Source organism: Delphinapterus leucas, chromosome 19 (genome assembly GCF_059928025.1).
Source record: "Delphinapterus leucas isolate spDelLeu-1000000601 "Yukka" chromosome 19, BTC_Dleu_Yukka2, whole genome shotgun sequence".
Lineage (NCBI taxonomy): Eukaryota > Metazoa > Chordata > Mammalia > Artiodactyla > Monodontidae > Delphinapterus > Delphinapterus leucas.
In genome coordinates, this window is record NC_143147.1 from 70,044,252 (window position 1) to 70,067,909 (window position 23,658).

Consider the following 23,658-nt stretch of genomic DNA (forward strand, 5'->3'; position numbering starts at 1 on the left):
TCCTGAGGGTCTGAAGTGTTTCCCCGGAGGAGACGCTGCTTGAGTTGACACTGAGAGATGGAGAGGCGTTTTCTAGGCAGACAGGTGAGGAAAAGTGGTCCAGGCAGAGGGGACAGCACTCACAGGGCAGCGGGTGGGGGACGGCCTTCAATTCCACACCTGTCGTGCGACCCTTGGGCAGACATTGTCCAGGGCTGTGGGCCTGTTTTTCCAGCCCCTGCGGTGTGGGCGCCCCTCTTATTCATGCCTGGGGATGGTTTCGTTTCCTCCACACTCCCCTGCACGTGGGCCTCCCAGACCCCTGCTTGTTACCCACGTGGGAGTTGATTTCGAGCTCTGGGTGAGTGGCATCTTCCTTTCCTTTTCATGTAAAACGTGTCACCACATTTCTGCAGCCCCAGTTGCTCTCTGGTGAAAATTAATAGACAAATAATTTTTCACAAAACTAATTAGCAGAGAGGAAGATGCTAACGTGTTTTGCCAACTGTATCTCTCCCCTGCCCGAGGTTGCCGAGGGGCTTGGGCTGTTTGGAGGCGGCGCCGTCAGAAACGGCAGGCACTCCAGCCCACCGGCACCAGACTCCTCTCCAGCCTCTGGCCAACCATCCACCTGCTGGCCAAGCAGACTCTGCCTTCACGATGAATAAAAGCTTCAGTTGGTGGAAAAGACTGTGATGGGACGGAACCCGCATTCTGGAGTCAGACAGACCTGGCTGGATTTCGGCATCTGCTATTTACTAGTCAGGGGACTTTCTTAGCTTCAGTATTCTCCTCTACAGAATGGGGTTGTGTGCGGATTCAGTGAGGTGATGCACGGGAAGCCCCAGGGTGCCAGGTAGTGTGACCTCCGTCTCATGGTAAAAGACCCCGAAGCTTTCGGGGTGAAGTGACCTGCCCAAGGTCACACTGTCGGGGAGCTGGGGTGGGTCTCTAGGTCTGCCTAGTGCAATCCTCCTCATCTCACACTGAGCCACCCTCCAGCTTTACAGAGACGCAGGATGTCCTCTGAAACAGCCCTGGGTCTCAGATCCTGCCTATGACGTCGGGCGGCAGAGGGCAGCAGGCAGCCTTCCCAATTCTGCCCCTCTGTTACTCCTCCATCATGAGATAAGAGAGCAAAGGACATAACTATTAACATTCTGGGAAGTCAGAAGTGAGAAATGGCGTCTGTACAAGACTATTCATTGCAGTGCTGTTTGAAACAGCAAAACAGTCTAGGTGTCCATCTAAAGGGGACTAGTTAAGTCAGTTATGGTGCACTCATACCATGGAATGATATGCATGTTTAAAAATAACCAGGAAGCTCTCTGTGTGTTGAAATAGAAGGATTTCTAGGATTTAGTGTTATGTGAAAAAAAGCAAAGGGCAGAAGGGTATGTTAATATACTATTTTTGTATAAAAAATTAGGGAAAACCCATCATCTCTATTTGCATTTGCACATGCAAAAATAAATCCTGGAAGGACGAATAAAAAACTAAAGTGGTCTCCTGGGGAGGCTGGGGTGGCAGAGGGAGATTTCATCTTTTACCCTTCCTCTAGAGATGTTTTCCCCTTTTCTTAGCTTTTTATTTTGGAATAATTATAGACTCACAAGAAGGTGCAACAATAGTGCAGAGAGGTCCCGTGTACCCTTTATCCAGATTCCTCTAAGGATAACATCTCACATATCGGTCCTATTTTATCAAAACCAGGAGATTGCCCTTTTTTCCCCCTCTGACCATCTCCTTTAAAAAAAAAAAAGGAGATTTTAAAAAATTGCTGTAAAATACACATAATGTAAAGTTTGCTATCTTAACCATTGTTAAGTGCACTGTTTTGTGGCATTAAGGACATTCCCATTGCTGTGCGACCATGACCATCACCCACAGAATGCTTTGCATCCTGTAACACTGAAACTCTGCTCCACATGAGGCGCTAACTCCCCCGGCCCCTGGCAAACACCGTTACACGTTCTGTCTCTGTGGATTTGATATGTACATGGGATCATACACGACTTGTCCTGTTGTGACTGCCTTATCTCACTGGGCAGGATGTCTTCAAGGTTCATCCAGGTGTCAGAATCTCCTTCCTTTTCAGAGCTGGGTCATATTCCATCCTGTGGGTCAACCACATCTTGTGTATCCTCTCACTCACCGATGGACACTTGGGTTGCTCCCGGCTCCACGTGTTACCCAGAACGACCCCCCTGAGGTGGGAATGCACCCTCCCTCCTCCTTTGCTTAAATATGTAAATGAATCCCCTGCTCTCAGCCTGATCTACAAGCCCCTCTCCATCTGGCAGCCTTCCCTGTCCTTCTCTTCCGTCACCTAGAACACAGTAGGTGTCCAGTTAATTGTTGAATTAAATGTCCTCACCCTTCTTCTTGAACTCCATTTTTTTTTTTCTTTTTTTGCTCGATTCATCAGGGGACCCATTCTCTGCCTGGACTGTTCTTTCCCCACCCCGCCTATCGGGTCCTGCTAAACCGCCCTGATCTCCCCAGATGTCACTTTAAATGTGCCCTTCCCAGGGAGGCTTCCCAGCCGCTAGGTCGGCCCAGCTGCCTGCGGTGTGTCACACGATGCTCGTGGCCCCTACCTGTCACTGTGCGTTTTCTGCCTGTCTGCCCTGCTTGGTGCTAACAGCGCTGAGACCTGCCTCATGGATTGTCGCACACCCCGTCATCTCTTCCTGAGGACCCGAGAAGTGAATGGTGATGTGCAGAGGTAACAGAAAGCCACCCACCCTCCAGAGAACAGAACATAACCCCCTTGGCTCTGCTCCCCTCTCTTGGAAAGACCGGAAGAGTCACGTAGATAGACATCTAGACAATGTACTGTCCCCTGTTGCAAAATCCTGGGGTCCACGCTTCCTTCACAAGGGGCACCATCGAAGCCCTGCTAATAGACGGACAGCCCCTCCCCGAGCAAGGTGGCACCAGCCGCCCCTGAGGAAGACCTCAGCTGCTGGGGAGGGGCGTGTGCTTCTTGGGGCAGACAGGAGGGGGCTCAGCAAGTGCCCGGAAAGGCTCCGTGGTGGGTGAGCCCTCCTCTCGCGGGATGCGGTTGGGGCCACGTGCTCAGTGAGCCTCCTCCTTGGAACCGCCCTGTGCGTCCTACCCGATGGCACACTCTACAGAGCCGGGCGTGATGCAGGGGCCCCCGAGGCAAGGTCACGGCTGCTCCCCGGTCATATTTTGGGGCCTGGGGGGCCTGGCCCCTCAGGGGACGGGCATGGTCTCTCAACCATGGTGGCAGGGGGACCCGCGTGGGGGCCAGTGGACAGCTGCGTTCCCTGACTGCTCAGCAGGCTTTCAAGAAATGGCCTTCAAAACAGAAAAGTGGGGACGGCATGGGACCAAGAGGAGCAGGGAGGGAAGGAGGGCGGGAGGAAAGGAACAGACACGTCTGACATCAGCCTGTTGACCACGGATTCCATGAAGACCTGTGATGAGAGCCTGTGCAGGACCCAGGAGCCCTGGGAAGCCACGACAGGAAGACAGCAGAGACCCCAGATGCAGACGCTGGCTCTGCCACTTCACAGCGGTGGGGAGAGTTGCTGGCACCTTTGTGCTACGGCTCCTGTCCCTAGAATACAAAGGCTCGCCCCGTACTGGGTTATTGGGCTGTCGGGATGCTTAGGAAAAGCGCTGACTCAGAGAGAGCACTCAGGCTGCTGGCCCTTACGTCCATCGGCTGGAGGATAAAAGGCTGGGTCAGATGCTCTCTGAGCCGCCCTCCAGTAACCGTGCGTACATCAGTTAGGTTATTCTGGTTACACGCAGTAGGCTTGCAACTCTGGCTGAGCTCTGCAGAAGGGGATGGGGGAAGGGGGTGCTCACAGAACTGGGGGGCAAGAACCAGAGAGGGTCTGAAATCAGGGCGGTGGACCCCACTGACACCCTCTCCAGGGAACCAGCACCGGCAGGGGGTCCGGGTCCTCACCTCACCCTCAGGAGGCCCCACTCCTTGGCCAGCAGAGAGCAGGGTACCCAGATCAACCACACCCCAAGGCTGCGCTCAGGGGAGACCAGGTCCTCCAGGGGCAGTGGGGTGCTGTGGCCCACAGATAGGGGAACGAGAGCCCTGGGGACAGAACCAGCAGACACCCACCCCCCTGGGTGGTGAGACTGAGGGTCTGGAAGCTCTGACTTCTGGCTCTACCCAAGGTGATGAACAACCTGGGAAAACCAGGCGGGTTGCCGTTGAGGCTTTGAGACGCTGTGTCTCCCCATGGTCACTTTCCGTGGGTGGGTTTTCCCTCAGCGCCAGAAAGCTCTGTCTTGGAGGATCCCACTTGCTGGGAATTCCTGGCGGTCAGCTCTGACACAGTGTCCAGCACACACAGGTCCTTGATAGAAGCCAACCGATGGAGACGGTCAAGTAATCCCCGCGCAGGTGAAATTTCCAGACTGACAAAGGGGGGCAGCAGCATCCTGCCTCAGAGGAGTGCAGCGTCCATGAGGGACGGGTGATGGGGTCTCCAGACCGACGGGGGCTCACTTCCCTGATGATTTCTGTGCTGATTTCTGAGCCCGGGTGTTCAGCTCCGGTGACTGACTCGCTTTTCTGACCCTCAGCTTCTTCACCTGGAAAACTTCATCGGGGCTGTTGTGAGGTTTGATGAGTTAATCGTTCATTCCACAAATATTTGTTGAGCATCTCATATGTGTTGGTCACAGTTCTGGGTGCTTGAGATACATCAGTGATCAAAATAGACAGAGACACCTGTGCTCACACAGCTTACATTTCAGTGGATACAAACAGAGCCATGACCACCAGGTAGGTGCTCTACTTCTTACTAAAGTGTGAGTGACTTTCAGCACGGTTGGCTGGCAGCTCCAGGGCACCTCTGTTGGTGTGCATTCATCACGACTGTTCACAAAGATTCCACCTCTTTTTCTGGGCACACAGGACTTGCTTTGACCAAAGCAACACAAGCGGAAGTAACGGGGTCTTAATACATACATAAAAAAATAAATATTAAACCCAACATATCCATAAATAAATAAATAAATAGATATTTTTAAAAATTTTAAAAAAAAGGAAGAAGAACTGATGGGGTCCTGGGTGGAAGCTTTATGAACCAGTGCACAGTGCTGGGTCTCGTGGATGCTGTGACCAGGCAGGTCCCTGGTGACAGCACCCCTGCGGGGACTTCTCAACTGCCCTCCCTGTCGGCCTTTCAAGTGGGCTGGTAGTGTGAAAGAGACATAGGTTTTCTGTGGCATTAAACCACTGATTTAATCTGGGACTTGAGGGTTGCCTACGATGGCAGTGTTGGACGAGCTGCACTGATGGATAAACGCCCACCCCCCACACCCGCCGGGGCATTGCAGAGATTCCCACAGTCTCCTTTCTGTAGCTGCGTCTTAGCAGGTCCACAGGAAGCAGAAACTTAAGAAGGTAGGTCCCCAGGCAGAGAAGGCCAACACAGAAATCCTACTTTGCTCACTTGCTCTATCCATCCAGGCAGGCTGGACAGCTGCCGTGTCTCAGATTCACTCTGTGTGTAAAGAGTGGCTGCAGCTCCATGGGCACCGGCTCCAGGAGGGTCAAAAGACTGCAGATTCCAGCACAGCCCGGAAGCGGCTGGACCCGCACCTGGTACTCACCCCCTGCCCCCAGCCCAGCCATGTCTCCAACCGTGGGTCCCTCCCGAGAGGCCTCTCATCCCGTCACCCCAGGACATCTTCCTTCTTCCCCTTTCCTCTGACCCAGCCCTATCTGCTGCTGTCTTTCTATCTCTATTTACTGGGGCCATTATTTCAGAAAAGAAACTCCTACACACAACCCTCCTCCCACCACCTCTGATCCCCTCCCTGTTCAAATACAGGCGGCTCAGATAGGGTCCAATCTGGAAAACGTAAACACTCTGAATAGTTAAAATAGAGAGAATTGAATCCAGGGAATTGGTTCCATAGGAGGTAGAGTCACTGGGAAGTGAACTGTGATAGTCAGGGTGCCGAGGCCAGCAGAGCAGGGAGCCGCCCTCACCGCTGGGCAGAAGGGATGGAGAACGGGGCCTGGGGTCGAGCGGGGAAACCTGGGGCCGGAGCAAGGAGATGCAGGCCCTGGAGACAGAGAAGAAGGCAGAGGGAGACCCCTACTTCTCCCTCCCCCCTGCCCTCCAGGCCCCTCCGGTGCATCTCACTGGCGGGATGAGCTAGGAAACACAGCCTCAGAGACAGGGGAAAGGCAAGCTGCGGGTAGAAGGCACTGAGGTCGGAAATCAATGCACGCCCATCCAGCACCCACATCCCCATAACCTTCTTGGGTAGAGGCTGCTTCTTCTCTGCAACCCACTCACCCCAGGGCATGGGGCTCTGCCGCTTTTTCCTCTGAACCTTTCCATCTTGGTTGATGACACTGCTGACTCAATACCCATTCCCAATCCCTTTCTTCCTTACTTGCCTCCACTATTGGTGATGGAAATTTAAAAACTCACTTTCCCAGCCTTCTTGCAGCTAAGGATGGCCATTGACCTATAGGCAGAATCTTCTGGAAACTTTGTTTTTCTTGATTAAAGGAAACAGACATGGCTGCGACCACCTCTTTCCCCTTCTTCTGGTCTTGAGTGCCATGAAAACGTCTGGAGCTACAGCAGCCATCTTGCAACCATGAGGTTAAAGAGCCCATACATTGAGGATGGGGGGCAGAAAGAAAGACCCTAGATCTTTAATGACACTATCAAGATGTTAAACCAGCCCTAGATGGCTCACCACCAGACTTCTTGGTGTACGGGACAATTAAATGCTTTTATTGCTTAAGTCACTGTTAGGTTTCTATGTCTTGCTACCAAGAGCGTTCCTAAAACAGATAGGGGCAATCTTACCTATACAGCTCCCCAAGCCGGGATCCCAGGAATAAAATCCACCCCCTCCTTCCTCACCCTCCATGTCTCATAAGTCCCCTGGAGATCTCACCTCCTCGGTGTCTTACCTCCTCTCTCCTGGCTACGCTCACTGCTCACGTCAAAGGTCAGGTTCTCATGCTGCCCCTCTCCCTCTCCTAAGCCTCACCCCACTGCAGCCAGAGGGATCATTCTAAAATGCATACATTGCACATTGAGGAGTGTCCCTTTTTGGCTTCAAAACTTGTATAGGCTCCCCACTGCCTCCAGAATAAAACTTAAATGCTTAGCAAAGCGGACACAGCCCTCAAGACCTGGCTTGTGAACCTCAGCCATTCCTCTCCTTGAACTTCTGCTAACGGTTCCCTGAAGTTGCCATCTGGCCACGCACCCCAAGCCTTGGCATACTCTGTCCCCTCAGCCCTGGTGCAGAGGCCGGCCCAGATCCAGGTGGGATCTGGACCCGCTTCTTTCGCTGTTCACGCCACACTCTATCGCTCTTTTACTGGCCTGCTTTTTCCTTCCTCCTTTACCAGAAAGCCAGCTCCTTGACAACAGGACCGCGTGCGTTATTCATCTCTGTACCCCAGTGCCTGACACACTTCAGGGACTTGATAAATTATGTGGAGTAGGGAGTGAATGAGTGAGTGAATGAATGGGGCCGTGCATGCAGGAGCCTGGGAAGTCAGCTGCTGGGAGGAGCTGACGTTTTGTGTTTTTGTAGAGAGGAGAGAACGGCAATGACCTCAGCCTTTGAAAACCTGCTTAATAACCTGGCTTCCCTGGAACTTTGCCCAGCAGCAGCTTTGGGGAGCAGAACACCCTGCCCACTTGCAGACAGAGCTGAGTCCGTTCTCCTGAAATAAATTCTGTCTCAAGCCACCTGTCATCAGTGAACCATCTTGAAGCGTGATTTTCCCAGAAATGTTACCATTTGTCTTGGAATGCTTGAGGGGAGGTGACGGCGAGTTGGGATTCATCTCTGAGGTTCCTTTGAGGCATCCTGTTCCCTTTCCTTCTTCTCAGAGGGGAAGATGGCTCAGGGAGCTCTGAGATTGACACACCTGTCTCCCATGAGAGAGGAGTGATGGGGTGAGAGCTGGGGATCCTCTTAATGATACAAAGCGCCCTTTGTCCTGCTGGTGAATAAATGATTGTCATGTGGATTACACAGCTCTCCTGTGATGCAGCCACACGGCCCCAAAGCCTCCCAAGTCGTAAAAGAAGGCTTAATAAAGAATTATGGGACTGGTAAAACGAAAAGTGGGATCAGCTAGTTCCCTTCAGATGAGAGCTGCTCATAGAACATTCGTTGTCTTAGCCCCGCCACGCACGTGTGTGTGTGTGTGTGTGTGCGTGTGTGCGTGCATGCGTGTGTGTTTTGGGAGCAGGGGGGCCTGTTTTCTGAAAAGTGGCCATCGTCACCCTCTAAAGAGTCTCTCACACAGCTCACTGCTTCCCCTGTGTCTGTTCCTCCCCTTGGGGAAGTGCAGGTGACACCAGCTCAAGGGCACGGTGATAAACTCCAGCGACAGTCCCAGCAAGCCCACCTCTGTTGAAGCATTTGGATGGTCGAAGCCCTTCTCAACTGCAGCTGCAGTGTCAATGCGATTTTAGGTTTCACTGAGGAAACGGCAGTTCCTTAGCTGATGTATTCAATCAGTTAGACGCCAGTGGCCACGGAGACCACACCAGCTTCCCAAGCGCCCGTCACAGGGACCATGAATCACACAGTGTCAGGGTGGCGTTATGCACTCAATTCCGAGTGACGCGTCCTGAGAGCTGGAGCTGGGCACGAAAATAAACACGGTGTGTGTCCCGGGACCAGAAGGGGTCGGGAAACGGTCTGGGATGTAAGTGGCTGCTGTCCCTCTGCTGTTTCCTTCTCGGTTCGGTTTTATGGAAATCTCTGTCCGAGACAAACACCCAGTGCCGCCGCCCACCCCATCCAAGCCCAAGTCTCTCCCCCTCTCCATCCCACTGCCCCTGCCCAGCCCAAGCCAGCACCTTCTCCTGCCCAGATGCCCACAGCCTCCCAGCTCAGGGTCTCCTTCTAGAACCCTCTGCTCTCTGCTTCACGCTGATGCTAGTTTCAGCTCTCCGAAAGGTTTGCCCATGTCGCTCAGTTTCTTGCTTCTAAATTCCTTCGATGACATCCCACCCTTTCAAGAAAAGATGCAAAATCCTTCGCGACCCAACTCTTGAGTACGTGCCCACCTCAGCCCCCTCCCCTCCTGCAGCCTGTCCCCACCACCCCCGATTCCCCAAACGCTCCTGCCTCCCTCAAGCAGATCTGTGCTGAGCTCCTGGCCTGGAAGTCAGCCCTGTGCTCTGCTCACCGCTGGGGGGTTGCGTAACTGTCTCCCCCCTCCCCACACCTCCACCCAGACTGGACTCCCTCAGCCCCTGCCTTGCCCGTCACAGCACTTGGATGTAGAATCTGTTGTCACCTGTCTGCCTCCCCTCCTGGCTGGGAGCTTTCTGAAGGCAGACTCCAGCCTTTGGCTGGTGCCTGTAGCTCAGTTTAATCGCTGTCTGTGAAGGGATGGGGCTTCTGGTGAAGGAAAATGTGTATCTTCTGGTCCTGGTGCTGGAGGGTGCCGGTGAGAGACGGTGTGAGCCAGATGGAAACAGGAGAGGAAAACAGGGCAAGAGAGGGCCCCCCCAAACCAGGAGCAAGGCCAGGCCTCTCACCTGCATTTTGCTGTTCAGTCTGGCAAGCACGCGATGACTCGGGAAGCAGGTCTGGCTGGGAGACAACCCAGCTCTGAAGGCGGCCGCAAAACGCCGCTTCTGAAAGTGGCTGCTTCCGAAAGTGGCCGCCCCAAACCCCAGAGATCTCCCCTTTCGGTAGAGCAAGCCCACCCCAGGACGGGTCTGAGAAGGACCCTTGGGGGCTGTGCGGAGGAGGCTGGGACGGTGGCTGGGACAGAGGCGACACACTGGCTCAGCAGGCGCCGGGGACCTGGGTTTGAAGCGTCACCCTGCCCCTAACAACGTGTACGTGGAAAACTGCCGAACCCTTCGAGGGTGTGTACAGAGCACCTGCTATCATAGTACCTGCGGTCGTGGTGGGGTTTGAATCACATGGTGGTGTCACCACGGTGACCCAGGGACCCGGACACGCTGGAGGAGTGACAAGGCAGGACCCAACTAGTAGAGCCGCAGAGGACGGTGGGGACTTGCTCCAGAGGACTGAGGGTCCCCGAGCTCAGTCACAGGAGGAGGGAATTCGGGCTCCCCCTCAAGGCCCACCTGCGGGCCCTGTGGCTTCGGCTCAGCTGAGCGTCTGCACTTGACCTCAACCTTCCAGAGCCTGGACTGCGGGTCTCCACCGACCTCCCACCTGCCCAGAGCCCTTCTGGCTGCTACACGAAGCCGGAGCCCGAGCCCAGCCCAGGGCCCGGAGCATCACCAGGGCAGCAACCCGCTGTTCCTTCCGCGGCTCGGGCCACCCAGGCCTCAGCCCGCCAAGGACAGGCTCCGCCCGAGCAGCCCCCAGGCCTGGGGGTGTCCGTCCGCCTGGGAGGGCCAGCTGCAGCCCCCTCCCCGGGGATTGCTTTGTCCGCAGGCTCGAGAAATGCATTAAAGCCTGTCTTCATTCTGGCTGGTGACCCATTTCCTGCTTTTTTATATTAGAAAATAATGGTAATTATGCCTTCAATACTCAATTTTTACAGTTCCCGTTCGACTTTTGAAGGGACAGCAGGCCCGGCACTCAGACTGTGACCACGGCTCCTCGTCCACTGCCTTTTTTCCTTGGGGCCCCTTGAGGAGAGAAAAGCGTGTGTTGGGGTGCAGGCCGGTCCCGGGAGCTCTAGGGCTTATTTGAAGCGGGTCAGGCAACTCTAGGTGTCCAGACTCAGCTGGGATGAGCGGAGGGGAGGGCGGCCCTGCTCTGCCCAGGGCCCCGACGAGCTTTGGTTTCTCTGTTTCAGACTTGCTTTGCTTCTGCCTGATTCCTCTGGTCGGGTTCATCAAAACATGTCAGTTTCCTGCTCAAAACCTTTCAAGGCCCCCCTGCAGCTCTCAGAGAAAATTCAAGCCGCTTAGGTGAGTTCACCAGGCCTGCTGTGGGCTCAGCACCCCGTGTCTCTGCGGCCTTCCCAGCCCCTGACCCCTGCTGGCTCCCTGGTCCGGGCTGTCCTCCCCCTGCCCCTCTCCCACTGGCCAGTCCTTCCATCCACCCCCAAGAGGCCCGGCTGCCCCTTCTCTGGACTGTAGCCCCGGGGTGGGATGTGGGTAGCACGCCTCCCTGGCACTTGGAGTGTCCTAGGGCTGCTGTAACAAATCACCACACATTTAATGGCTTAAAACAGCACGGGTTTATTATCTTACAGTTGTGTGGGTCTCCCTGGGCTAAGGTCAAGGTGTCGGCAGGGCCGTGCTCCTTTCCGGAGGCTCTGGGGGAGCATCGTTTCCATCCGTTCCAGCTTCCAGGGGCCGCCTGCCTTCCGTGGCTCAGCCCTTCCTTCATCTTAAGAGTTAACAACGGGTTCAGCTCTTTCAACATCACGTCACTCTGACCCTCTTCTGCTTTCAAGGACCCGTGTGATTACACTGGGCTCACCCTGCTAACCCAGGATCACCCCCTGTGTGCAGGTCATCTGGTTAGCAACCTTAATTCCATCTGCAGCCTTGACCCCCTTATCTCGTAACATATACATATATTCACAGGTTCCAGAGGTTAGGACGTGGGCTTCGTTGTGGAGCCGTAATTCTGCTTCCCACAGAGGGGGTTCGATAAATGCACACTGAACAAAGACGAAGGGTGAAATGAACCTAAAAACGTCATGAACCACCGCCCCCGACTGCCTGCATCACGAACATTCTTTGTGCCTCTTAGTCACTTAAAAGTGCTTCTGTAGAACCACACGCTCTACAGATCGTCTGCTCGGAGAAAACCAGCCGAGGCTGGGCTGTCCCCTCACGAGGACCCCTGCGTTTCACCAACAACGTGGCCAGGTCAGGGTGCCTGACCCCATCCTCCTCCATCGCGGCTCTCCTCCCGTAAGCAGGTCACCGCTCTCCACGAATCCCAAACGCACCGTTGAGAATCACCTCTGAGACTTCACTCCCCCGTCTGATACTTTTGGTGAACTCTTCCAGCGCAGGTGGATGGATGCCACCCTGGGAAACCACATATCGATAAAAATCTGAATTTACCAGGAGAGTCTTCTAGAAGTTGATTACTCATTACCAAAGGACCTGGCACAGAGGAGCGTTTTAATACAGGAGCTGTATTAAACTGTACCACTTTGAGAGGGTCAGGAAGCCTTGTCAGGCGGGCACCAAACATTCTGCCACCCGTAGGAACCAGGGAAGCAATGGAAACGACAGATCAGGCTGGGGAAGGCAGCCCAGCAGCCAGACCGATGCAGGCACGCACACGTCATTTTATGCTGGTGACGTGAAACATTTCACAGCATTATTGCTGATTCTATTTGGACAGCTCCTTCTCTCAAGCCCAGACCAAAGTTGGCTGACTCTTTTTTTTTTCCTTTCATCTTTCTATGTTTTCCTTGTGAGAAAGAACCAGGACCAGTTGCTATAGCAACCAATTTATTTCTGCAAGTGCATTTAACTTTCATCCAATGTTCTGTTGGACAGGAAGTTTCTCCTTCTGGGGGACTGACTTCCGCAGTCTTCCGCACGCTGGCTGTAAACCCGCAAACCCTTCTCCTGCTGCTGCCTTAAGAGTTAATGCACATATTTACTCCCCAGGGAAAAAAACAAACTTTAAATAAAAGGTTTTTGGAGGAGAGAGAAAAACAAAGTAATTACATTTCCAAGCCTGCTGTCATGAGACAATAAGCTTGTAGGATCTCTGGAGAAGTTTGCCACCTGAGTGCGGGCTCTTTCTTCTCCTCCCCTCCCCCATATGGTTCAAGGAAGCTATTCATTTACCTTTTCACTCTGCAAATATTTATGGAGCTTTTCTCTCTGCCAGGTCCTACGTTCGGTGGTGGAGAATCAGAACTGAATAAAACAGAGACGGCCGCTGCCCTCCTGGGGTTTGCCGTGTGTGGGAAAGACAGGCATGAAACATCTCCTCCTCAATCACTAAGTGATGGTGGCGATCACAGCCGAGAAGAAAAGTACATGAGGAAGAAGAAAGAGGTGCTCAACCCCGGCCGGACGGTCTGGAAAGGCCTCTCTGAGAAGGTGACACTGAAGTTGAGACCAAGAGTCGAGACCTGCAAGGAGAAGAGAGAACTTGCTAGACAGAGAGCAAGCCAGGTGTGTGACGGCCTTGAGCTGGGAAAGAGCTTCCAGGCTAGAAGGGAAGGTGAGCTTCGGCCAGCCGTGCAGGGAGAGGGCAGCGGGGGCGGGAGGGCCAGGTCGGGCCTTAGTGTTTGCCTTTCCGGGCTGGGAGATCTGGGACTTGGCGTCAGCAGCGGCGAGGTCACTAGCATTTGTCCGGAGCCCTCTGGCTGCCGAGGGTGAGTGACTGCAGAGGACGCAGGTCGAGGGCGCCTGGGGGAGGTGAGTCAGCCAGAGCGGGCGATGCTGCTCAGGTGAAGAAGCAGCTCTGGAAGAAGACAGACTCCGTGGTGCCAGCGCCCTGGGCACAGTGTTCCCTGCGGGTCTGTGCCTGCTCCAGAGCAGAAGGTCCGCGAGGGCCGGGCCCTGCGGTTCCGACTGGGCAGCCCAGTGCCCCCTGCCTATGGGCCTCACAGATGTGCTACGTTAGTTTCCTGGGCTGCAAATTGCCAACAGCTGGGTGGCTTAAATGTCACACGTGTATTTTCTTGCACTCTGGAGGCTAGAAGTCCAAAGTCAGGGTGTCGGCAGGGCGGGCTCCTTCTGGACGCTCGGAGGGGGAGCCCGTCCCGTGCCTCCCCTCCAGCTTTTGTAGCTGCTAGAAACCTTGGCCGTCCTGGCCTTGCAGCGGCCCCCGCCGTCCTCTGCCCCTCTGTCTCCCCCGTTCTCTTGTAGGAACTCTTGTCCCTGGGCTTAGGGCCTGCCCCACATCTGGGACGGTCTCGTCGCAAGGTCCTTGATGACGCCTGCAAAGATCCTTTTTCCTCATAAGGTCAGCTTCACAGGTTCTGGGGGTAAGGACACGGGCGTGTCTTTTGGGGGTGCCACCATGCAACCCACAACATGTGTCACCTGGGTCAGTAAATAAGTGCATCACGTTCGCTCTGCTTAATCACTCGTCAAAGAGAATGCGACCAGCCCAGGGCCAGATGCCAGGAGGACCCTGTGGGACGAGGTCAGCTGAATGAAGAACCAAGTGTAAGTCAGGTGCTCCCTCCGAGAGCCAATCCTGATAAACAACTGGGTCTTACTGTGTAACACAGAGAGCTATGTTCAATATCCTGTGATAAACCGTCATGGAAACGAATATTTTTTTAAAAAGAATGTATATATATATATATATATATATATATATATATATATGTATTACTGAATCACTTTGCTGTACAGCAGAAATTCACACAACATTGTAAATCAACTATATTTCAATAAAAAAAAATATATATATATAAATGATGTATTACTGCAAAGAAAAAAAAAGAAAGAAAGAAAATCCTTTGCTTCTCAACCAGCCCTATTTTCAGGGTGTTTTTAATTCATCATCAATTTCTCTAAGTCGATCTTTTAGAATTCGGTCCAGAACCCAGCATTTCTGGCTGGTAGAACTGACTCACTGTCAATACACAGACACAACTTGACGCAGAAAGACAGACTTCACGTCCGACCAGTGGACACGGACCCAGCCTGTGGTTGAAGCCCTCTTCCTGCCGAGACGGACAGAGAGACGAGTGCCAGCTCGAAGGTTCTGCACCCTTCCGGAAGCAGTTAATAGTTCCAACATCTGCACTTTGAGGAAGAGACAGGCTGTGATGGTTAATTCTCTGCATCATCTTAGCTGGGCTGAGGGATGCCCAGTCAGCTGGTTAACGATGCTTTCTGGGTGTGCCTGTGAGGGTGTTTCCCGAAGAGAAAAGCACTTGTTGGGACTTCCCCGGTGGCGCAGTGGTTAAGAAGCCGCCTGCCTAATGCAGGGGACACGGGTTCAAGCCCTAGTCTGGGAAGATCCCACATGCCGCGGAGCAACTAAGCCCGGGCGCCACAACTACTGAGCCTGAGCTCTAGAGTCCTCGAGCCACAACTACTGAGCTTGAGTGCCACAACTACTGAGCCCACGCGCCACAACTACTGAAGCCCGCGCACCTAGAGCCCGTGCTCCACAACAAGAGAAGCCACTGCAATGAGAAGCCCGCGCACCGCAATGAAGAGTAGCCCCCGCTCGCCGCAACTACAGAAAGCCTGCGTGCAGCAACGAAGACCCAACGCAGCCAAAAATAAATAAATTAAAAAAAAAAAAAAGAACACTTGTCAGGAGACCAAGAAGAGCCACCCTCATCAACGCAGGGGGGCATCATCCAATCTGTGAGGGTCCGAAAAGAACAAAAAGGTGGAGGAAGGGCGAATTCTCTTTTTCTTACTGAGCTGGGACATCAGTCTTCTCCTGCCCTCAGACATCAGAGCTCCTGGCTCTTGTGCCTTTGGACTCAGACTGGTTTTCACCACCAGCTTTCCTGGTTCTCCAGCTTCCAGATGGCATATCGTGGGACTTCTCAGCCTCTATATTTGTGAGTCAATTCCCACAGTAAATCTCCTCTTATACACATACAGGTATGTGTTCTATTGATCTGTTCCTCTGCAGGACGCTGACTGATACACAGGTAACAGGAAATGCTCCTCCAAATATCTCGGTCAAGGTCCCCGGGACCACCGTCCCATGCTGGGGAACAGACATCTCGTCACGCCCGCCATCGTTCCTCCACAGTCTCTGCCGCCCAGCCCCCAGCCCCGACTGCAAATGCGCGGAAGGCCCTCTCCTGGTGCGATGGCGCCAACCGTGGAGACTAACGAACGGCAGCCACTACAGATTGGGAGGGCAGTCTGTGCACCCACCTCCCAGGCAAAGATGCCCCGAGCACGTCTGCCTTCGCAGGTTAACCGCAGGCACCGACACTTAGATTTAGGGACCCCACTCCTCCCAAGGAAGTTCTCCCCAGGGTTTGTCTTCTGGAGACCCTGCCCATCCCGGTGGCTGCCCGGCGGACCATCCTCTCTTCCGGTATGACGAGTCCGCCTCCTGTGACCCAGGACAGACAGGAATCGGGCCCCTGAGTCAGGCAGGTGACCCTGCAGGAGGGCAGGCAGGAGAGCATGCTAGGAGCCCGAAGTCCTCGTGGAGCTCGGAGCAGCGGCTTCTCTTTCCAGGGACGCACAGGCTGGTGTGTCCGGAACTGGTAGTGGCGGGGTGAGGCGAAGGTGGTTTCCAGACCTGGGAGGGACCCCCTTTCAGGTCTCCAGACCTGGAAGGGCCTGGGACGGCTGACCACACTGACCGGCCTTAAAACGCCCTGTCTCTCCTCAGCCGAGTCCCCTGGGAGGTGGAGGCCCCGTCTCAGGGGCCTCCCAGCTCAGGTGTGCGTTTCTCTCCTCCTGGCACGGGCGCCAGCTCTACCCTGTTAGCGCCTCAGCCCCCAGGGCCTCTCTGCTCTTCTCCAGGGGCTCCCCTAAAAGCCTCTTCAGCCTGTGCTCCACTTGTAATAAAGTCCCAAGGCAGCTGGGTTTAAAGACACAATTCTGCATTATGAATAAAGGGCAGCCAGCGTCTGAGTGCGCTGCACGGCTTCTGCTGGTGACCCAGGCAGGCCCGTCCTCTCCCCGGAGCCGCAGGCGAGCCACGGGCCCCTCGGTGCTGGCAGAGCCTGAACCAGACACGGCCCCTGGCTGCTCTCGCGGTGACCCTCCTGCAAAGTGACGAATGTTAACGACCTGCTTCCCCCATCTGCTAGGGCCATCACTAAGATGCTCCCAAACGCTTCCCAAAAGGTTAGTTCTTTTTTTCTCTTCCTTTTTGCTTTTTTCCAAATATTTATGAAGAGATTTTCCATTTATCCTGACACATCTTCTCCACCGTGGGTGTCAGCTGGGAGGGCTCAGACAACAAACTCCAGAAGGTATTTTCCCCAAAGCAGCATCTGGCTCCATTGGCAAGTGCAGCGGGCAGCTTGCTGGGAATCGGCCGAGGCAGAGGGAGGAGGGACCCAGGGTGGGCAGCCACGCAGCCCCCAGCCCGAGCACCCAGCTCTGGGAAGCCCTGGCATGCCCTGGCACATGGGGTCCGGGCATCGCGAGAGAGCAGGGTGCATCCACCGTTTGATGTCCCACAGCCCCCAGCCCCTGTGGGAGCCCAGGCACAAGACCCTCAGAGCATCCCCACCTGCTTCTCATCCTTCAAGCCCTCTGATCTGATGCCAGAGTTCCTCCGCTGTCCCAGGTAAACCACGCGGGTGGGAACCGGCTCCCTCGTTACCTGTGGGGCAGGGTGCTGGAAGGGAAGGGCTGGCTCGGACCCCAGGTCCCCAGGCTCTCCCATCCCAGGAGGTGGCCTGGAGGTAGAGCCACAGCCCCCCTTGTGTCCTCACCAAGGAGCATTTCCCACCTGCTGGGCGGAAAGGCAGACAAAGGGCCAGACAGCGTGACCCACCCCAGGGCGGAGGGAGAGCCTCATAGAATCTCCCAGATCACACCCGATTAACAGCTGCCTTCCCCAGTGATCCGAGGGCATAGCCAGCTCAGCTGATGCCAGGACCACCACACACACACCCTCCCGCCATTCCCTGTTAGTTACCACAGAGACGGAGCCAGGCTGCAGGTGCCAGCAATGAATTCAGCTGAGAATCAAACACTTTCCAGGAGAACTTGGGTCCAAAGCCAGGCTGGCCCTGTGCCCTGATTCTTTCCCAGGCTGTACATTAGGAATTCCTTGGTAGCTTTAAAAAATACTGATGCCCTGAGTGTGTCCAGAGTGGTCAGAATCTCTGGGAGTGGGGCGTACATTTCTAGGGTAGGCCATTGTCAAGGGTATTCAGGGTTGAAAACTATTGCACTGCGGGAAGAATATGTTCCACGGAGACAGCCAGTTCTAGACTGGAACACGAGCTCTTCTATCGACTAGCTTTGACCTTGAATAAGTTTCTCGGAGCCTCAGTTTTATGATCTATAAAATGGGGGTGACAACATCTTTCTTGTTATAAAGTGCCTGGCATATTAACCGCTCAGTAAATTAGAGCTTCTGTTAATCATACCCCATCATGAACCCATCTTGTGGGACAGAGATTGTTGAAGCTGGACACGCAGCGGAGCCCAGCAAGGACGCGGTCAGGGAGCTGAGATGCACAGGACCATTCCCTGCAGAACTGTCTCTGGGTGGAGGCTGAGGGCAGGCAATTCAGCCCCCTGGCAGTGCCATCCCACAGGGGACAGCACTCTCTACAGATACCGCACCCGCCCAGAGAAGCCTTCTCCTTGAATTTTTAAAAGATCTAGAGCATTTGAAATAGCCCCTCTAGGGAGTCGATTCATCATCCATCCTCTGTTTACGTGGAAACGGTCTGTTATCAGATCCAGCCGGGTATGGAGCCAGAGGCAAGCACCTGCAAATTCACTCTGCCTGGTGCCGCCTCGTGCCAGGGTGGGGGAGGAGGCCTGAGAAGGGCACAGCCCTTGTGCCAGGAAACAGGTACTGTGGGCAGACACGTGCGGGAAGACACCAGTGATTTTTCGGACTGCTCCAAGAGGGCCCCCGAGTCTCGGCTGCCTTGTTCGTCTGCACAATAAATGTGACTTCTCAGTTCATGCTACGTGCGTCTAGCAGTGACATCAGATTTGAAGGAGATGGGTGAGGGGTGTGGTCGGGGTCAGCTGGGACCACACTTCTCAGGGATCATCTCCTTCCAGTCTGACAGCAGCTCTGGTAATGGAGGAGCACTGAGTGACATGCCCCAGAGCTGTTCCCTCCCCCACTGTTTGCCACCGGCCCAGCTCTCTGGCCACAACAAGATCTCGAAGAGGGTTTTGGCAAAGGATGGCAACGATTTTAGTAATGTCTTTGTCACCCAGAAGCTCCACAGTCATAGGTTCCTATGGGGACAGAATGATACCACTTATTTAGTAAAGTCAAAATTATAAGTGTGGCTTCTGGAAGCTGACTGCCGAGGTGCAGAATCGGGCTCCCTCCTGCACAACCCTGGGAGAAGGACTCACCTTCTCTGAGCCTTCATTACCTCCTCGGTTAAATGAGACCAATCATAGTACCTATCTCAAAGGGTTCTGGAGAAAATCAGGTGCGTTAGTATGCGGTGGACATTCAGGATGGAATCTGATGCTCGCGAAGCGCTGAGGAAACCTTAGCTCTTGGAAACCTCGTGTCAATGCCTTGCCTGGGCTTCCTGAATCTGTGCAGCAGCCCCACGATGAGGCAGGTGCTTCGTTCCCCATTTCACCAGGGCCCAGAGAGGTGTGGCCGGTAGCCCAAGGCCACACAGCTGCCGGTGGCAGAGCAGGAGTGGAAAGCTTCAGTGACCCGACTCCAATGACCTGCCCTTTCCTCTTCATGAGAAACGGCCTCGGAGAGGAAAGCAGCAAAGACCCAGCAGCTCCTCCATAACGAAGAGGGTGGGACTCACCAAAAGAGGAAGCAGAGTGCCAATATTCTGTCGATTTCCGTGATCCAGAAAGGTGTCTGCAGAATAAAGCAAGCTCTCCCACCCAGTGGCAAGCGCAGCCCCAAGGGGGCCAAGAGCAGCCTCAGTCCCTACCCCAGTGTGCAGCCCGGAGCCACAGGAAGCCGGAGATGAAAAGAAAGGTGGTGTCGGAAGTCGCCAGGCCTACCCTGAGCCAAAGCTTTCATTCCGCGGCAGGGTGCTTGGCAGCAAAGTTCTGCTGGAGAGGCTGCCTTTTCTTCGAGCTCCTGCGCAGGGCGGTTATATTTTAGGAATGAAAAGCTCCGCTTTGGTAAGAGCACAAATGATCCACGTTCGCGGCAGAACAAGCGGTCACTGACCATCTTCCCCAGCCCCGTTCTCAAGCGTTTCCACCTCCTGCACTGCCAACACCTTCCAGCCCTGTGAGCATCAGCTCAGTTTCAGAGGCTGGCTGTGGACAAAGGGACCTCTCAGCCTGTTTGTCATGTCAACTGTTTTGAAAAGAATGTTCTCAGAATAACCGGCTAACTGTCAGCGTGTGGGGCGGAAGCTTTGGCCAAGTTAGGTCGTTAATACCAATACAGTCATCAGCGAGCGGGGCTGGTTCCCGAACAAATTCTAGAGGAGGAGACCACCCAGTATGGTGACCCGAGTGCGTGCAGGCCTAATTGGATCTAGCTTGAAAACACACGGGTTTGATTAAGCCCACAGGTCCAGGAGGGTAGCAGTCCAAGGCCAAAGTTGTCACGAAGAAGCCGCCGCTCCTGAACCGGGGGTGGCCCCTGTCCTCCACTCTGGCCAACCAGGACGGGCGATGGGGGTAGCAGCTGGGGGGGTGGGGGGCTCCATCACCTGCCATCGGCCCAGCTCACCTCCACCTTCCCGGGGAAATGGGGAGTCTGCTTCGTCCCACCTGGGTTGCAAGGTGCAGGCCTTTCCTAACCTCTCCAGCTCCGTGTGACTTTGAACTCGATTTCATCTGGATAAATACAAGGAGTTGGGGGGGGGGAAGCAGATGTGGGCAGAGGGACTTCAAAGACCCTGAGTTTCTGCCACCCCCGGGGTGGGGGGTGCAGTGTGTAGCTGACAGAGCCTGGTGGTGCCCGGGCTCAGTGGGTTACTCTCTGTTTAGCTGCAGGCTCTTCTTCTACAAACTGGCGGAGGAAAGCAACCACCTGCCACAGCTGCTGTCGTGATAGATGAATTAATGTGCACACAGGCGCTGGCACACAGAGGGCACTCACGAAAGGTGGCTTCCCCTCCCTCTGCACTTCTAGGGGCTGGCCCGGCATGGAGACTGAGCCCACCACTGCCTTACTGCGGCAGAGCGGGAAGAGAACGTATCCAGCTCCAATCACCTTGCCTGAGACAGAAGTGACACGCTAAGCGAAATGGAATAAACTCGAATACACAAAGCCGAGTACCATTTTCTGATCTGCGCTCTCCCTCAAAGGATCCTGCTGAAATACTGAAGAAAAAGAAAAAGGTCATTCTCATGGCGTACCTAATCTGATGGGGAGAGGCTGTCAGGGGCAGGATCTGGGGGCATTCTTCTCGGATCCTGAGCAGATTGGATGGGTTGCAGATAAGCCTCCACACTGAGCCAGGCCCCGGAAACTTCGAAGACTCATCCCCAGCCCTTTGCTATAAAAACTCAGAATCACTCTTTATGTCTGTTCACCTGACATACCTCCCAGGCTCCCCAAATTCCCCTATTAAGCCTTGTGAAATCAGCCAAACCACCCGCTTGGGGCATGGAAATGAGATATGACAAAATGTTGCCACACAAGGTCATTATTTCTGGAGGACAAAGGGGGAAAACCAAGATTTTGATAAAGGCTTTCGGAGCCGCCGCTGAACAACGACCGAGCGCCCCAAACCAGCCAAGGGCGTCTCCCTTCGTGCTCGCCTTCCTCTGCCTGTGACCGCAAAGGCAGCCGCCTCACGGCTTTGATATGCGTCTTACGGGGTGGCAGCGGCTAATACTGTATTCCTCTCCCACAGCAGCTGCCCGGCTGCGTCACCCTGCAGTTGGGATTGTCGGACGGTTCTGAGCTCATTGAAGCTTTGTCTCCACAGCCAAAGTAAAAAGCCAGGAATTGTGGGAACTACCCAAGTGATCTGCTGAGGGGGAAGGAAGCCACTTTGTTTTGAAAAAGACAGCTTTGGAGGGCCGGTCTAAATACCTCCACCTTCTCAGCTGTCCAGAGAGGTAATAATGTGTATGATGCTTTGTCCCCTCCCCCCAAGAGGAAAACGTATCCCGAGTGGCCCCCTGGGGGAAGATGCCGAGCGTCCAGCCTCTCCAGAATAGGAGCGGTCCAGAGCCGCCTCCAGAGAGAGCAAAGGACACATCCCCCCTCAGCTCTGGAAATGTCGCCCGGGAGAAACTGCAGGGACCTCAGGTGAGATTTACATACTGCCATTTAGAGCCCTCTAACCCGGCTGAGCAGAAATCCCAGATTTAAATTGTGCTCGCCCAGGCATGATGAATGGTCTCAGACGGTCTTGAGTTTGTTCGAAGTCCCCTCGCTGGCGGCCAAGTCCTTCTGTGACTCCACACCCTTGCTATCTCAGGACGAGGTATGCTTGCCAGCGGGGGGTCCACAGAGAGAAAAGCAAACCACCAAGCTCCCGTTGGAGTCCCCTCCCCTCTAGTGAATTAACAGGTTAAAATAACACGGTCAAGCAACACTCAACAAGCACAAAGAAGCTGTTCAGTGTCTTGGAAAACTCTGGCCTTAAGGTCATCGGGGTCTGAGCTGGGATCTTGCAAGGTGTGGGACCTTGAGGAAGTTACCCTCTAGGGGATGTATTTTACACTTCCTTTTATTCTCACTATTACCCCCCTTACAACACCTCAGGAATCCAAGGCACAGAGAAGTAATTTGCTTGGTGGTCTCCAAAGAAAGGTAGAAAAGGGAACGTCTACTGCTCATTCCATGAAGGGTTGCTAAGTGGATGCGGTGTGCAAGGCTACTTTATTTGACCCTTAAAACAATTCTGGAAGGGGGGCTGGAGACCTGTCTTTCTCCCCAGTGGTGCTGGCTTGTCCAAGATCACCTTGCTAGTTAGTGGTGGAACCAGCACGACATGGCGACTGTCTTGGCTCCTAGTCGGGCACTTTTTCAACTCTCCCGCACCCTCCTCTGAGAACGGCGGGGTGGGAGCTGGTCTAACAGTGCTCCGATGAACAGAGTTCTGCCTCCGTGGGACTAACCCAAAGGTCGCTTGTTTGGAGGCAGACCCCGTCATCCAGATGTCACCTCTCCGACCTCAGAGGAGATCGAGGGAAGCTAGTCGCCGCACTCACTCCCACAGATCAGATCAGTTGCTCTCGAAGTCCCCGAGGAAGGCTGCAAGCAGAACAGAAGGGAGGGCTTGTCCTTGAGTGACTCAGGGGCTGACTTAGGGTGTCAGTTTTCACACCATGTTTCATGGAAGCCTAGGTCCACAGGGGTGTTTTGGGGGCTGCAGGGGATGGTGTGGGGTGTGGGTACAGGTACCTTGGGTCCCCCATTCAACCAGAGCAATGCCAGCTATCGCCTACAAGGCTAACTGGTGGGAGACCTGGCTTGTTTACAGTGGGCTTCTGTTTAAGATTTAATGTGAAGCAAAGATTTGCTGCTTTTTTAAAAAAAAGAAGAGAAAGAAGAAGAAGAAAAGAGAAGCTTGAGATCCACCTTTCTGGGAGCTTCTGAGAACAGAACCCAGAATTTATCCTCATGGAGATTAGGGGCAGAGGTAGGCAGCCCTGTTCTGGGCCAGAGCAAGTGATCTCACACCTGGTGCACACCTTCAGACACACGCTGGGTACCTGCTGTGTGCAGAACCCGGGATCAGGTGGTGGGTGGGTGACAGTGAAATACACATGATGGCTCTTGTCCTTTGAGACTTGGAAGAAGCAGAACAAACACCCCAAAGGCAGGAGAAGGGGCCAAGTGCTAATTAATGCAGCTATATTATCTTGGAATTTCCCCCCTCTTATATACAGGCTCAATTTTCCCCAATCAGACTACCATTTTCCAGGGGGCCAAGAAACACTGCTCGCTCAGCAAATGTTTCTTAAACACTTCCCGTATATGTCAGGTATGGGAAAGGCTCACAATCTCATGGAAGAGAGACCAGTAATTCCAGCATGGGGTAATTAACTTTCCTTGGGTAGTAGGGGCCACGGAAAGTGCCAAAAGGAGGTGAAATTTGCATCTTGCAAGAAGAAAGCAGCTCTCCGTAGACCTCCTTTCCTGGGGTCCAGGGCTGCATCCCGCAAGACACCCGTCGGTGATGCCAACGACGTGAGCCTTGGG